Source organism: Cyrtonyx montezumae, unplaced genomic scaffold (assembly GCF_038088225.1).
Source record: "Cyrtonyx montezumae isolate F1298 unplaced genomic scaffold, pur_monq_1.0 scaffold_13, whole genome shotgun sequence".
NCBI classification, from domain to species: Eukaryota; Metazoa; Chordata; class Aves; order Galliformes; family Odontophoridae; genus Cyrtonyx; species Cyrtonyx montezumae.
Window position 1 is genome coordinate 33911690 of NW_027071859.1, and position 12502 is coordinate 33924191.

The following is a 12502-nucleotide window of genomic DNA, read 5'->3' on the forward strand; positions in this document are numbered from 1 at the left end:
AGCAACATTTTGGCCTAGATTGTTAGCTTTGTATCATTGCCTTTTACAGTCAAAGAGCCACTGACTGACTTATTCAAATTAAGTAACAACCTCTGCCCTCAGAAAAGGGCAAAAATATGAAAGGAGTCAAGAAATAGCATTTGTGTCTTACTGCGGGTTGCAAAAATCAACACAGCGCAGTTAAACATTTAACAAATCAGAAGAGTAATGGTCGTATACTTTTTAAATATTTAAAGTAACAATATAACATGTTATTTCATTTAAAACCTGAAGCTATTTGTACAGAGTAACTGATCTGTTTGTAAACTATTTACTTTTTCCTTGCCCATATTGTTACTGGCATGCCTGTGCCTGTAACCTCATAAACAAGTACAGCTTTCACCATGGAACTTTTAAATACAGTGTAACTGAGAAACTGAGAGTACTCCAAAGTGATAAAGTGATTTAAAATACTTTCTCTGAGTACGAAGTCTTCCCATGAAACAATGGTTCTCAGTGTACAAAAAAGAGATTTGGAATCCGTAGTTGTAGCACATCTCAATCCATTATCATTTGAAATTTACAACCGAGGTTCACAGTTGAATAAATTATCCACTGTTCATACAAAAGAACAAAAAAAAAAAAAAAAACCACTCAAATCTTTCACAAACTCGTTAATCTTTGCTTCAGCACAATACATTGGAAAATATTTAAACAAATGCTCCTGCGAAATTTTAAAAAGCACAATTTAAAAACTAAATCATTTAAGACTTCTGGGGATATTTTTTGATGTTGCTGAGTGTTAGAGTACAGTTCCAAAATTTAACAGCCCATGGGAAGCCTGAAATAGGAATATACTTGACATTTAAAAAGACATATGGTAAAAATTTCATTAAATTCAAGCACCAAAAAAACCCTTTCTCCAAATAATTAAAAAAAAATCACTGAAAATAAAATAAAAATTTAAAATTAGCGACTAGTATATTTTATTAGGTACATTTCTACCCAGTTTATTAAAGGTTATTAATCAAAGCAGCAAAGATAACCCCTTCATCTCTCTTTTTGTTAATAATTTCTTAAAGGAACTATAATTTGAGGAAATGGTTACTGTGGTGTCAGAGCTTACATGAAAATGTATCATTTAGTCGTTCCCAAAACACAACTTTAGAACACAGAAACACTTTTTCATTTAGAGTTTGCAGCAATGTAAGGTATAGAATTACTATAACCAACTGCAGCTCTCTCTGCTCTGGTCTATCTGAAATTTGCAAGTTCACAAAAGGGGTGAAAAATGTGATTCTAAAAAAAAAAAAAGAAAAATAGGAAAAAAACCACTGTATTTAACATTTCAGAATTACACTCCATACTTCTTTTTCATTCAACACTCCAACAGAATTACAAAACACAAGGGATTCCTTTTTATCAACTTGACATCCAGTTTCAGGAACTGAACTCATCCTCTTCATTGTGCAGTGTAATCTTAATAATTACTGTAATCTCAGTAATCTTAATAATGTATCTTTTCTGAAATGCCAATTAGTCATCAAAGACAAAAGGATTTTAAAACCAGAACAGGTAATTAAAGCTCTTTGTGCTCCTGACTACTCTGAGTCCATTCTCATTAGGTCAGTTTCAGGTATTTGTATTACAGGATTCTAGAAACAATTTTTTATTAAAAAGAATTGGGAACAAGGGGACAGAAATTTTCTCTCAGCTTCTTCCCATATACTTTTTCTTCAGAATTAAACTTTCTAGAGGTCATCTATGAATAGGAGAACTCGTATCTACTGAATATTGCAGAAAGTTTAAAATTACAGGATAATGAGCAGAGAAGGAAAGCATGACATATAAGCAAATATTTTTGACACCAGAAATGTAATTGGTAAAAGGCTTTCATATTTATGAACTTAAAATGCAGTTATCTCAGTTTATATATACAAAATGATGTACAATTTTCCACACATATTAAAATTACTAATTAAAGTTGAACAGAACAGTCTTTAATCAGCACCGTGATAAATGGCACACCTGCCTGACTGGGATTACTGCCAGGGATCAGATAAAATGCAATACATCTCAGTGGCATTTTATAAAAGATGGGTAAATGGTGCATGCAAGCTAATTCCTCTGGTATGCTATTCCTCACGGCCTCGTGACACATATTTCCACCTGTGAAACTCTTTGTTCACTTCTTGCAGCTTCATGCTTTATAGTGAACATGCTAATGAACCATTTATTCATCTTACAGTTTATTATTTAAAACTGAATCCAGCTAGAAATAATTGCTATATCTAATGACAGCCATCTAATAAAAAGAATGGTATAATCCCATGAAATGACTAGAGCTTTATGATGAGTAAAAGAATTTCTCTTTGCTCTTTAACCTAAAGGTCAGGAGCAGCTGTATGTCATCAAAAGCAGTGCTAACAATGGGTGATGCTGATTTTGCTAAATCGCTGATCCAGTCTGCAGAATTTCTTGAGTGGATAACCAAAGAATCACACTTTAGAGATCTCTCTGCAAATACCAATTAAGAAATCACTTGGCTCCTCTAGCAGGAAGAGGAGAAAAAAATGTGTGAATAGATTCCACATAGTCTTGGCATTTTCTTTTTTTTTTATTAAGGTTGGTGTAATTCTAAGACAAGCCACATATTTCTTAGGAGTTTCCAGATGTAACTTTATTTATATGTTCAATAAGTACTGTGCATTTTCCTTCCCCTACAAAAAAAATCTCATGGCAACTCAACATACTGAGAGTTCTGCAGATTCCAAAACAGTACACTGTATTCAGGCCTGTGGTCCACAGAACAAGAAGGATGAGGAGCTGCTGGAGTAGGTCCAGAGGAGAGTCATGAAGATGTTCAAAGGCCCAGAGCATCTCTCTCATGAAGAAAGGTTGACTGAGTTGGGTTTGCTTAGTTTGGAGAAAAGAAGGCTCCAGTGAGACGTCACTGCAGCCTTCCAGCACTTAAAGGGAGATTACAAGCAGGAGGGGTGTCAACTTTTTTACATGGTCTGGTAGTGATAGGACAAAGAGAAATGGCTTAAAATTAAAGAGGGGAAATTTAGGTTAGATGTTAGGAGGAAGTGTTTTACTTAGAGGGTGATGAGGCACTGACATAGGCTGTGCATAGAGGTGGATTCCCCATCCCTGGAGGTGCTCCAAAGCCAGGCTGGATGGGGCCCTGGGCAGCCTGAGATGGTGGGTGGCAGCCCTGCCCATGACAGGGGGTTGGAACTAGGTGTTCTTTAAGGTCCCCTCCAGCCTAAGACATTCAATGATTTTATGATATCAACATTTCTGCTAAGTCGTATTGACTTCCTACAATGCAATCTGCCTCAGGTCCTTGCGCACAATTATTACAGATCTACTATGTCACATAATAGAAACATGAACAATCCTGTCTGTGTTTCTGACTCAAAACTGATACAGCTTATTCACCTAGTGAAATACTTGGTGATGCAGAAAAGAGTCGCTTTGGATTTTATAATACAAGACAAATACATGCTGATTTACATGCTTTTTCAATTTCAGAGCTGCTCTTTGCTTCATTCAATTTTCAGTCAAGCTACAGCAGTTCAGCACACCTGCCCTGACACAGTCTCTCACAGCCACTTGCAAGCTGTTGGTCATCTACCTGCTCACTCCATTGGGAAGGCTGGGAAAGAGAATGCAACTCATTCCAAAGACTTAGACACAAATAAACTATCAATTGAATTGTCAGATAACTAGAATTTAAAATGCCTTCAAGTCACGTCTTGCTTCCCACAGGCAACATCTTAACTGAGGCAAGGTTCAGCCCAACTCAAAGGACGAGCTCTTCATCTGATGATTACAGCCTTCAGCAAGAGACTACAAAATAATTGGCACATCCCAAGAACTGTCAGCTTTTACAGACAAGGGTTCATAAATAGTAAATGTCTGTAAAGACACTGCAGATTTGTTTCAAACATATTATACAGACTTCAGAAAATACTCCATTGTTACTAGCACCTTATCTGAAAGGAAACAATTATCCTGTCCTCAAGAAGAGATGGACCACTCTGCTTATAAATGTGGGTATTGTTTCTGGTTTATTTTACATTTGTTTCCAACTTTGCTTGCCATTTTCTGATCTATCTACTCTTTTTTAAATGGCAGTTTTCTCAGTAGCCCTCAAAAGTATAATCCTAGAACACTCTCTAATGAGGCTTCAATTTTCCAAGTTCAAAATAATTATTAATTACTTAAACACTGGTATTCGATGAATATAAGTCATCCCAGAAAGTCCTACATCCAAAAATGTTTCCAGATGTATTCATTTAACAACATTCAATAAAACAGATGAACATATGTGAATTAATGAAATGCATGTTTGCCTCTAAGTATATATATATTGCTAACTCATAAGATAAATACATTTTATGTCCATTACCACATTAAAGCTGAAGAAGGAATCTCTGAATCACAAATTCAGTTAAAGATCTGTACAATAAAATCACCATTTCTAGAGGGTAGCCTTCCTGGGCTTAACTGAAAAATAAAGCACAATGAAAATACTGAAAACTTGCTTAAGAAAACAACTGGGCTTAAAAAATAGGATGGAAATCTGAATCCTCCTTGTTCTGCAAAAGACAAATGTATCGAGAATAACCTACTGTACATTTCATAAATCCCGACTTTGAACATCAGAAATTATATGGAATATGTTATATGACAAATTCAGTATAAATTAAAACCACAAGAAATAGTTGCTCAGAGTCACCCCAACAAAATAAGTCAATATAACTACATAATGATGGAGCCATGATTTCAATTATCTACATTATAAACTCCAGATTTCTAACATTACAGCAAGTACCTATATACTGCAATGGGACAGGGGTAATTCAGTATGTTATTTAAAATAAAATTCAATTTCAAACATTATTCATATAAAAGAAATAAAAAATAAAAAATAAATATCTACTTCCTATTTTAAGAGAATTAGAACTCAAAATGAAGCATTAAGAGAAGCTTTGATTTTGGTTCTTTGACAAAGTCAACATCTGCTGGCACTGAAATTTCTGCAATTAAATGACAAAGTTTTCCAATTGGTCTTTAATGACTCAGAGGTGTGTACAGCTTTGGGAGTTAAAGGGAGCATATATTTTCTGAAATAAATAAATAAAAACCTCAGGCTACGTATTTTCTTTACTTGGTATACCATTCCCCAACACCTAATTTTAGGATTTCAAGTGAAACAGCTGACCCAAAGAAATACAGTACAAACTGACAGAGAGATGGGAAGGGTCAAAGACATACCTCTGGCAATGCTTCCCTCCCCACCCCCATCCCTAAGAAGACATAGCCTAGATCATCAATTCAGACCAACTTGCAAACAGCTATGAGGAGGAGGAGGTGAAACCCTTTCCTCTCATGCATATTAATGTGACTTTTCAAGTGATATGGCTCAAGTCACAAGTAATCTTTTCAAAACTTTTCAGTCTCGAGTTACAGCATGCTGAGATAGAGAACAACTTCTGTTAAGTTGCTCCTAATACTACTACTAAAAAAATTTCTCAGCAGTATTTTTTCTTGCTTCAACTTTCCTTCCTAGCTCCTCTGCAGGTACTTAGAGTGTGACCAAGTCACCACTCAGGTGTTCCTTTGTGCAAAGAAACCAAGGACACTTGTCAAACATTTCACAAGGATGCAGACATACCTCTTCAAATACCTTCTCCTCTTAACACGGTTACCATGTTTCCCCTAATCAACTTAAATCATTCAGCTACACTACAAAGGATATTCCATAAGAGCCATATTAGCAAGAAAAAAAGTGCACTCTATTTTCCTATTGGAAGCCTCCTTTCAAGAACAACTATGAATGCATCAGCACTCGCCAGAGAAAGTATTGCATCAATTGATGGCTCACTGCATCAGGCTGCTTGACTCTTACAGGTTCCTTCCAAGCAATTGGGAAACCCTCAAAACATAGTCAACTGATGCAAGCTTCAGTAGTACCGCATGTGTATGATTTCATGCTTTCCTCTAAATTGCATATGGAAACGTTCAGGAGTGGGTTTTCAATCAGGTTAACATGACCTCGTTCATCCCTCATCATTCTCATAACCAAATCAAAATACGATATGCTACTTAAGGTTAGAACAGTATTCTATTAACTGTGCAGTGATGTATTAATTGATAAGTATTTTTACAGAAGGGAAACACCCAATTTCTCAATCATTCATCGAATTTGCTTACCTTAGAAATTTTGAATTTTGGTTTTCTAGGAAACCAGAAATAGGAATGCAAGAAAGGAAATGCAGAATGTTAATTGATAGTAAAAAAAAAAAAAAAAAAAAAAACAACAAAAAAAAAACACAGATCATTCTTACACTAATATTCCAAAAAATCAAGTTACAAACTATTTCTTAGCTCATGCTATTAGTCCAAAACAGGCAAAACGGAAGTGTAGGATCCAAAAAAAATACCAACTCCCTGAAAAGCTTAAATCCCTACAAAACAATTATCTAAATAAGTTGTATACACTCTTCAATTAAACAAAGAATATTGAAAAATAACTGCTTCAATTCTATTAAACCAGTAACGTTATCTACTTCACCCTAACTGCAAAAGGATCATAAGAATGAACAATTCAGTTGCTCATTACTTACTTAAAAGGAAATTTCATGCTCCTTGGCCATAAAATCAGCATATTACACAAATTATATGGAAATCCTTTAACAAAAATTATGCTTAAAGCTCAAATTCTAGTTCTCATGCTGTCAATTCTCTCAAGACATTAATTCAAGTTCTAAAAAGAGAAAAGCTGCATATATATATAGAGAGAGAGACCATATAAAATTGTGTTTAAAACAATTTATGTTAACCAAGAACTTTGTACTGAACAGGAATAATTAAAAGTAAACTCCAAAGGTTCATCCATTCAAAAAAAAATTGAACTATTTTGATCTGTAATGTATGGCAATAGTTGAAACATGATGAAAATTATACCAGATGATTGTAAAGAAACATGGGAATTTTCTCATTTTGTAAGACTAATAAAAACATATTTTTTATAAAATGCTACTTTTTGGGAGCCTTTCAGTTTGCTAATTTACTAGTAGCTCTTGATTCAATCCTGCTGCAAGACTAAAAAACTAAAAATAACCTCTTTGCCAAGTTAATCATACAGAACGTTTTGGCTCAAAAGACATTAAAAACACCTAATTACTGCAATTGATTTGTTCCCTATAAGAATGAAAGCAGATAATGGGAGCAATGTGAGACTGATGTTCACTAATATGATCAAGAGACTAATTATTACCCATGAATCATTTGTAGCATTCAAAACTTGATTAATGTCAGGTCAAGTTTAACATGTGATAGGTTTTATTAGTAATGCTCGGCTATCCCACAGCTTGTCAGTTTAAACGAATGCCATCTGTTACATAGAGGAATAGCCAAGAGTCCAAACAAAAGCACAGTGGATACAACTGGTCACTGAAGACATTTTAATAATTCCATAAGGGAGCTATGCTAATAATCTGTAGTGCAGTAGACAAGAATCCAGCACAAAAGAACCTGGTAAAGACAGGACATTAGTCACCCAGAGAGCAAGCATGTAAAGTAAGCTTTTATCATTTCAGAGCTTGACGAAAGGAATGTCACAATGTGATCAATCTCCAGCAACAACATTTCTGTTGCAAGTAGAAAAAATTCTGTTGTAAGAATACGCACATCTTCCTCTCAATAGCCTGTCATTACCCTCAGTACATTCTTGTATGGAATACAGTATGCTATCCTTTAAAGTATCAGTCATGATATTCACAAAGTCATAGAATATTCCAAGTTGGAAGGAAACCACAAGGATCATTGAGTCAAACTCCTTGCTCTACACAGGATCACCCAAAATTCAAACCCTAATTATGCAGGACATACCATCCAGAAGGATACTGTGAGAAACGGTATTGAAAGCTTCACTGGAATCCAAAGAGGTAACACAACTGGCTTCCTTCTCCTGGTCAACTATGTAGACGACTGTCATGAAAAGACATTAAGTTGTTACACATTCACCTTCTGAACCTGTGCTGGCTGTGATCAATGACTGCATAGTATTCCAGGTGTTTTTCAGTAACTCCTAGAAGAAATTTTTCTACAGTTTTGCCAGGAACCAAAGTTATGACTGACAGGCCTGTCCTCTGAAGGATTAACCAGCTCCTGGAGTGATACACTGGTATCTATAGAATCACAGAATCATAGGGGTTGGGAGGGACCTCAAGAGATAATCGAGTCCAACCCCCTGCCAAAGCAGGTTCCCTACACCAGGTCACACAGGTAGGCGTCCAGGCGGGTCTTGAATATCTCCAGAGAAGGAGACTCCACAACCCCCCTGTGCAGCTGTGCCAGTGCTCCGTCACCCTCACCGTAAAGAAGTTCTCGCACACATTCGTGCGGAACCTCCTGTGCTGCAGTTTCTGTCCATTTCCCCTTGTCCTGTCTCCACACACTGCTGAAAAGACTCTGGCCTTGCCAATTTGTCCCCCACACCTCAGATATTTATAAACCTGGATCAGGTCCCCTCTCAGTCTTCTTTTCTCAAGGCTAAACAGACCCAGTTCACTTAGCCTTTCTTCATAGGGGAGATCCTCCAGGCCCCTATACTGACTAATCTGCAGCTCCTGCTTACTTCAATGACCCAGTATCCAAAGATCTATATCCTCCTAGACTCAGTGTTTTCAGACAAGCCTGGAGACGTGATAAAGGCAAACAGAACACAGTGATTTAAGGTGTGGGTACACTCCTGTCTACTGCACACACTGTTCACTTAGGCTGCATTAAGCACTGACTACAGTCACCAAGGAGGTTACACTCTACAACTGCTTTTCTTTTTCTACCTCTCAAGCTATAAGGTTTTGGGATGGGATTTTTGAGTGCTTTTTTGTTTTGTTCTGTTTTTTAATGTGTGTGTTTAGTTCTTGGGGTTTTTTTGATGGGGTTTTTTGTGGGGTTTTTTTTGTTTTTTTTTTTTTCCAAAATGTGTTCTAAAGAACTCTGTGTTCTGCCCAGATGCATTGCAACAAGGGACATGTATCATCACTGCTGCCGGGCTTTGAGCAAGTACCTACTTAAAAGCCAGCTGGGCTCTCTGCCAACCAGCCATGAGGACTGGCCTTTGAGCCTTCCACTTATAGCACTTTGTAAAGGCAGCAGGATAGCACAGGTCATCATAAGACAGGTAAGATAGTTAGCTGCCCACAGCCTGACGTAATGAAAAATCCAAATGGGTGAACTGCCAAGATGGCTGAAAGCTGAACTGCTGTGGAAGGTGAAGGAAGGAGACTTCAAGGCACTTCCATATAGAGATTTTTCTGCTTTGGTTACTTCCAACTCCTTTTCGTATAGGATGCTTTAAGGCAGGGGAAGGGCATAGGGGATCTATCTCATGCCACTTGTTGTAATCAGCTGCTAACCCCACTGGAACTAATGGATTCACTGGGCGCAGCATTTGAGTATATATAAAAATAGAGAAGACATGACTAAAAGGATAGGAACTTGCATATTCCCCATCTGCTACAAGGCAGCCAACCCTGCTCAGTTTCACCTGAGCTACAGGGAAATATAAGCCACATGCAACTGGATAACTGGGTCTGGTTAGCCAAATACTGACTCTTGGAAGGCTTCTTTCAAACCAACCACCAAAAACTAACTCAAACACAGATGGAGACAATAAACAAAACTATCTACAGTATTATTTCCTCAAACTCACTTTCTTCTCAGACTTAATAAAGAAATATCAGATTTATAGGATTGTCTCTCCTGCCTGTGCATCAATGAAATCATAATTCAAGTACATATGCCCCTAACTAATGGCTCATGTAGCAACAAAATGCTAGGAGACCAAGAAACTATGTACTGACAGTCATCTACATGAAAATAGGCGTTGCAATTATCAATAACAGCAAGAAAAAATCTTCTGCAATAGGTTCACTTTCTAGATTTCCCAGCAATTCATGGGTAGAGAGCTTTGTCAGAAGTCATTTCCCCTGTGCACAACTCCTGCAGCATGACAGGAGCTGACCTGTTATAAAATCTCACCTGGTCACTCCATGAAACCCTCCACTACTAATAGAAGGAGCAGCAAGGCTGAAGTAACATGAAGAGGCAATAGGCAGGTGCATGCACAGAGAGGAAGGAGAGTGACCCCATTCCATCTGGGTTTGCTCTGGCACCTGCATATTCTCCTCTAACCTAGTTAGAATTTCAGCAGGAGAATTGACAGAAACATTTATTTACCTCACAGCTACAATGGCCCTTTCAGATGTATTATAAATATGTTCTCCTCTGATGGCTCTCTCGTACTCAAAATGGATGAAGCTCAAAAGACTGAGGATTCAGGCTGCCACTAGCATAATCTGTACTTCGGGTCTAAGTTTTAGCTCTGTTTTCTGGCTAGAGCAGGGATCCCAAAGATTCCTTGATGTCTTCACATATAAGCTAAGTGCTCTGAAGATTGGTGCAAGTAGGCCACAGATAACAAACAACACTGTAATTCTAAAAAACCATAGCTATGATACAACTTCTTACTTCATCACTTGTGCATATAATTTCATAGCTTATGACTTAAAACAACTCAAAGTAACAATGCCTGTGCATTGGCATTCTATCTATTGACATGACTCTTCATTGATTGTCTTTTAGAATAACAGTTCTGGCAGGAAAGTCTCTACTGGAACCTATGTATTTGTTTAACAATGGGAAGGCAACAAATATTACTGCTGATATTCATGTAATAGGAAAAGAGCAGCACCCACAAGCAAGAAAGCCAGAGACTGATCCCTCTGTCTGCAGCCTGCTTTGTGTCCATTGCTGGGGCAACTCTGAGCAAAAACAAGCACCACCTCCCCCTTATCCCCTCCACTGGATGCTCCCAGCCCCCATTAGAACTGCTGTTAGTTTCACAAAAGTGCATTGTCTGCTTCTTTCACAGAGGACTTAACAGAAATCATATATATCTTTGGAAAACTGCTTCTTAATCATCTCTAGTAGCTGTCTAAAATATATAAGGAAAAGCCACTTCCAGAACGAAAATTAGCCAAATGTTACTGCAGTCTGCAATGGGATGTAACCTCTGATAGCGAGAAGGTGAAACCACCAGATTATGTTGAGTTCATTATCCAGCCACAAGGGAAAAAAATGCTGCAGAGAGCAATACTAAAACAAATTGCAGTGGGAGAGGGGAACCAAGTTTGATGGTTTTATCTATTTTTTAATCTGGTTTTGGTTTTACAACTAATTTATGAACTGCCATCTGCAAGGATGCTACTAACGGTGGCTTTATTCCTTACTTTTTGAACAGGAACATTTTACAAAGAGGTAGAGAGAACACCACAAGACGAGTCCCACTGAGCTATCATCAGTTTGCTGCTTCTGCGTGAGCAAATCCAAAGGTCATGCACCTAATATATTCAAAACAATGCCCAAGAATAACAAGAGCGCTATGCGTGTTAATGCTTGATTTGACAGCACATCTGCATTACTGAATTCAAAATAAGCATTAGGCATTTCTCGCTGTCAATCTCTTCTCAGAAGCACAATTGAGGAATTGACATCAATTACCTAAGATGTTTCCAAATGCCTCTTTCAAATAAGAGAAATACACTGCTACAAGAAAGTTTAATTGACTTTTGTGATAGCTTCAAAATGGGATAAACATGGATTCCTCAAGGCTAAGAAGGAATACTATGGCTAAAGAGCAATAATCTTTCATGTTTATTTTACCTGACAAAGAAACAGAGCACGGTGTAACTTTAATTTACTGCGCTCTTTGCAGTTCTCTATTCTGACTTGCAATATACCATCAGTTTTTTCTTTTAGGGGTTGGGACTTTGTCCTTTTCCCCTTCAATCACCACCATCCCTGAGTGATAACAATACCAGGAATTGTACATATACCTGCCTGAAGCTAGAATCCCACTGGAGCTAGAAGGTGCCATTAGCAAACTCTTAGATCTGTTTATAAATGATATATGTTACTGAATGGATGGCAGACACACTATAAAGTCTACATTATCCTAAATCCTCTGTGGAACAGGGTTCTACCTACCAATGCTAGGAAGCTCCCAAGTACTCTGTTTTTGATCAAATATAACACCAGTCAAAAGCTCTTCAGACGTCAAAAGAAAAAGACATTGAGCTGAGTACAAGACCTTAAAAATGTGGTGAAGTACATTCATTCTCTAAATGATCTTCAAACATTATAAATCTGATAGCATTTATTGTTATCTTGCCCCTGCATAAACTTCTATAACATGATCCAGTCTCTGATTGTCAAGCACTTAGGCTTGTTTTAATTAAATCAGATAATTAAGGACCATGTTTTATTAGGAATTTCCACTAAGATTCACGTACAACACCAACTATGCAAGTATGAACACACAACAATACAATTAGCTATAAAACAAATACTCAAGAATATGAAGTCTGCATACCTCTACTACTATAACGTCTGATTCAAACCCAGATACTGTATTTCACCAAGCCCCAGTGCAGCAATGTTA

The 12502-nt window shown here is 37.2% G+C and overlaps 1 protein-coding gene across 1 annotated transcript in view; it reads right to left on the bottom strand.

Moving 5' to 3' along the window:
• The window catches only part of RNGTT (RNA guanylyltransferase and 5'-phosphatase), a 183323-nt gene that overhangs the window by 89638 nt on the left and 81183 nt on the right, over positions 1-12502 (bottom strand). The gene's annotated exons all lie outside the window — the stretch shown is intronic.